Source organism: Hevea brasiliensis, chromosome 8 (assembly GCF_030052815.1).
Source record: "Hevea brasiliensis isolate MT/VB/25A 57/8 chromosome 8, ASM3005281v1, whole genome shotgun sequence".
In the NCBI taxonomy this organism is placed as follows: domain Eukaryota; kingdom Viridiplantae; phylum Streptophyta; class Magnoliopsida; order Malpighiales; family Euphorbiaceae; genus Hevea; species Hevea brasiliensis.
In genome coordinates, this window is record NC_079500.1 from 17,196,375 (window position 1) to 17,201,773 (window position 5,399).

At 24.9% G+C, this 5,399-nt stretch overlaps 1 pseudogene; it reads left to right on the forward strand.

The window, feature by feature from the left end:
* Positions 1–1,271: 1,271 nt before the first annotated feature.
* On the forward strand, positions 1,272–5,041 carry LOC131182080 (NAC domain-containing protein 100-like; annotated as a pseudogene).
* Positions 5,042–5,399: the final 358 nt, after the last annotated feature.

Consider the following 5,399-nt stretch of genomic DNA (forward strand, 5'->3'; position numbering starts at 1 on the left):
TTTTGAATTTACCGATCGGACAATTTCTCTAAATTTTTACACTGTCTATTTTTATTTTTATCTTCACTTTTATCAATTAATTAAATTATTCTTAACATTTTTAATGCCATTTACACCTCGGTAAATTTTTAATTAAACCCCAGAATTTATTCCCAGGGTTTCTCGGGGGTCCGGGACACTGCTCTTTTAGCCTAATTTCGTTTTAAGTCTTTTATTTTACCTTAATTTTTCTTGTATTTTTTTATCATGTATTCTATCATTTTATGTGTCCTCACTGTCATTTAGGTGTAGTTTCAGACACCCTGACTGTCCGAACAGACGTCAGTCGTCGGGGCAGTAGAATGTACGGACTACCGACAGTGAGGGCGTTACAATATAAAGATAAGATGGTGAACTTGAATAACAAAATTAGTAAAAAGAGTGTCAATATGAACACATTTTTATCATTTCAAGAAGGTTTTAAATTTAAGGTTTATTTTATTTCATGGAAAGTAATTTGTATATGTAAAATGTTTTGCATGGATAATATTTTTTAAAATAATATTTTCATGAAAATATTTTCTGTTATTTAGTTTTAATATTAAATTAAAAATGTGTTTATATCATATAAATGTTATCATATTTTAATAAGATTATAAAATTTTAAAAACTGAAAAATGACTTACTATTTCCTTAAAAATTACTTAGTTTTTCCTTTAATTAGAAAATATTTTTCATTAACTCTTTTTTCTGAATACACCAAACACCAGAAAATAAGAAAATATTTTTCGTGAAACAAACAAAATATGACTTTTTTCCTTTTAAAATATGACCTTTTTCCTTTTCTAAAAGCAAACACGATTTTTTTTTTTTTAATTATGTTGATTGGATTAACGATAATTGTGGACTGACAATAACTCATAATAATAGATTTAAATTAATTTTTACAGCCAATAAAATTTAAATTAATATTTATAATCAATATTTAAGGTAAGAATAAATTTTTTTAATAGATTTTTTTTTTTTTTTTACTTAAACTAGATCTACTATGAATCAAGACACAAGATATATTGGGTCCATGATAAACTAAGTCTAAGTCTAGCTAAGAATTTTTTTTTTTACTTAAACTAGAACTACTATGAAAATTTATTATTGAATCCTAATAATATTTTTGCATTTAATACATACCACAATAGTTATCTCAAAAAATTATATAAATGGCTGAAGTTTAAACCTCACGTTGCTTATCATATGTTCAAAAACAAAAAGAGAGCTTAGCTTAGCATTCAACAATGTCGAAAATTTTTCTTTTATGTGCATTATTCTCTCTAAGCCTTATCACTCAAGGTACGTGAATTATTTTCCCATACTAGTTGTGATGCATTATTTTATTTTTTTGTCAGGTTTTTTTCACTTAGTATGTCTCTTTTAAGTTCGGTGTTTTAGGAAAACCTGATGGGTGGGTTTAGCTATAGAGCAATATTGCTATTTTTTTTTTTACATTTATTTTAATTTAATAAAATTTAATGATGATAAAAAAAAGTTATATGCGAGAGGTAATTAGTTCTAATTTTTTTGCCTAAAATCCTATTTTTTATCGGTAAAAATGAGTTATATGAGAAGATGTTTATCATATATACTAATTTTTTATATGTGCTTCACATGTATATATTATGTAATTTAGTTATCATCCAATTATGAAATTTGCAGGGAATTGTCAATGTGAAGGAGTTTCAAGAATCTCAATTGATCAAGTGAGAGTGAAAAATAATTGGAAAGTGACAATAACAAATAATTGCATCTACGTTCAAATAGGCATAAAATTAGACTGCAAAGGATTTCAAGCAGTGAATACAGTCAATCCTCCATACTTAGAAAAGCATAATGATATTTGAGTTTATTTCTTTAATTACTTAAATTATTTTAAATCTGTTAAAATCGCATTTAAGCATAAAAAAACATATAATTGCAATTCAATAATAAAAATAAAAGAAAAATCATGTTGCATGAGCAAACATTTATTTTATATATATGAGTTTTATGCTTAATTACTTTTATGCTTAAATGCGATTTTAACAGATTTAGAATAATTTAAGTAATTAAAGAAATAAACTTAAATAATTTAAATTAAGATCAAAATTAAATGAAACTCATTTGAGATTTTAGAAGGTAATTATCATTTAATGAAAAATATTATCATTATTCTTATGGATTTACCTTAAATAATGATAACAAAAATATGGTTATTATTATTATTAGTCAATAAATTTCGAATCTAATAAAAAATAATATTGATACAAAATATTAATAAAATCATAAATATGAAAAATCTAAAGAGTCATGAAATCACATTTCTTTAACTCAAGGGATAGTCACTGGCTAGATTAAATAAAAAATATATATAATTAAAATAAAATTGTGGCTTAGTATATGATTATTTTTATTTTTTTAAATGAGAAAATCAATAAATTACTTTCATTTTTAAATGGCCTTAAAACTATACTGAGAACTTTCATTGCTATATTTTTCTTTCTTTTTTTTTTTTTTTTTCCTTTTCCATATAAAAGCCAAATATTATTATAAAAACGAAAACAAAATTCATGATTTTTATTAAATTTTTAGATTTAAAATAATTTAAATTAAAATCAAATTTAAATGAATCTCATTTGAGATTATAGAACATATATGCCCATATATTAATATAGTTATCATCTAATTACTTAGATTATTTTAAATTTGACTAAGATAAATTAAATTTGAAATAGAATCTTATATTTTTAATTTTTCATGTTTATAATTTTTTGTTTATATTTTGAGCTAAGAATCTTTTTTTTTTACATTAATAATAAAAAAAAATAATTTTGCTATTTTCAGTGCTCATAATTTTTACTAAAATTTCTTGAGAAGTAAATGATTTGATTAATTAATCTAAAATTTTAATCCAATTGAAATTCAAATTTAAAATTGACAAGATGTTTAGATTTTTTTAATCCAATTGAAATTCAAATTATCCTTTAAAAAGATGATATTTCATATTTAATTTAAATGAGATCTTAACTTATTTGGAATAATCTAAGTAATCAAAGAGAGAATTCACTCATTGCAACATTAGGGGTTTAAATGCTAGAGTAAAGGGAATTACTTGAATATCACTATGATCCGAATGTGAAAAATCATGTATTTAAATAAAAAGTCAAATATTTTAAATTAAAATCAAATTTAAATGAATCTCATTTGCGAATATAGAATCCAAATATATATAGCAATATATTAATAGTCATTTAATAATATAGGTTATTCTAAATCGGATTAAGATAATCCAAACATATATAGCAATATATTTATATATTTATCATTTAATTACTTAGATTATTCTAAATCTGACTAAGATAAATCGGCAGCCTTCTGCATTGAGATTCTGTGATTTAGCCTTTCTTTGTTTTATTTTCCTTTTTTTTTCAAAATAAAAAAATCTGATTAAAATAAATTAATTTTGAAAGAGCATCTTATATTTTTTATTTTTACAAATTTTTTATTTAAATTTTGTGCCAATATTATTTTGATTGGATTAAAGATACTTGTGGACTAATAATAATTCATAATAATAACTTTAGATTAATTTTTTACGATCAATATTTAAGGTAGAAATATATTTTTCAAATTTTATTTTTTAAAAATCTTATCTACATCCAAGATATACATCTAACCATTATACAGTCGCCACATTATATAAAATCATGGTGAATCCTATATAAAATCATGCTAAGACATATTTAAAATTATAGTTTATTAAAATTTTATTAGTTGACGAATGCACATATACTCGTGTGTACACAAAATTTTTTTTTTCTTTTTTATGATCAATCACCTAAAAACGTGGCCTTTTTTTTTTTTCCTTTTAAAAAGCAAGCACGATTTCTTTTTCAAATTTTGAAGAAGGAAATTTTAATGTTGTAATGTTGGATTTGACTATAATTTTGTTTTACACTAGAAAATTATTAGATAATTTATAATTTAATTTTTGAAGTATTACAAAATTCAATTTAATTCATTTATTTTTTTTTCTAAAAAAGCAATTTAATTGTTGATATATGTAATCTGTTAATAAAATAATTATTTGAGTAAAATTTATTATTTTTTTTAGATAAAATTTAGCAGTTCATTAATAAGGATAATAAGATGAGTACAGTAAAATATTCTCATAAGAGAAAACAATACAAATATACATAATTAAAATATTCTATTTAGAGATGATCTGGATAGAGTAGAATAATCTTCCAAGTAAAAACTAGTCCTTTTTGATTTTGGATTAACAAATAACTCTTCTGCAATAATGCCCTTTTGGGATCCTGTTATCTCTGTGACCCATAGGAATAGAGCTACGGCTTTTGGGATCCTTGACTTTGGTTTTCTACAAATGGAGAGCCCCTAAAGGAACAAAAACCAATTGGGTTATGCACGAGTATAGATTAGAGGGAAAATACTCGGTGTATAATCTTCCTAAAATAGCAAAGGTCTTGTTCTTCTTCTGTTTCCCCTATTTTACTTTGTTTTTTTTTTATATTTACTATGCCTTCTTGGTGCTGCTATTGAATATTGATGAATTCTCTTGCTTTATTTGCAGAATGAATGGGTTATTTGCAAAGTTTTCAAAAGAGCTCTGGAGGAAAGAAAACCCATATTGCAGGGTTGGTGAGGATGAGTTCATATGGAAATGAATTAGGGCCATCATCTTTATGGCCTCCATTGATGGATTCTTCTCCACACAACAGTGAGACAAGGACTTCCAAGGACAATACATCACACGTAACCTGCTTCTCCAAGCCAATGGAGGACCAAAAAGCCAAAGAAGACATGTTTGATAGCTTTGACAATACTTCTTTTCTCTTGACTTCCACGTCTTCTTCCTCCTCTTCCTCAGTTCTGTTTTCAAAAACCTGTCTTCCAAACTCTTTCTATTCCTCTCAAATTTCACCGAGTTTTGCAAACTTGCAGCACCAAATTGCCAGAACAGTCCATCTTGAAGATGATGCTTGAAAACCAAGGACCAAACATGAAGTAGGACTCAAAAATGGAGCTTTCACTTAGCCAGGATATATCTTCTGCGGTAATCGACCCTGAACTAGTTCACAGGTCCTTTGAAGGTCAAGAGGCTCCACCAAGTTCTGCTGGACCAATAGACCTTGATTGTCTATGGAGTTATTGAACTTTTTTTTGTTTGAAAATTGGAGTTATTGAATTTAAATTGGAGAAAATATAAAATATATTGAAATATTCCCTACATGTAAGAAATAGGAATTCAAGGCTTTGCATGTAGCATAAGCTATGAAGTTACTTTTTTTTTTTTTCTACTATTCATTGTTACTTGTAAAAAAACAATTTTTTTTGCACTAGGGAAATTAATATATTTAATTGTAATT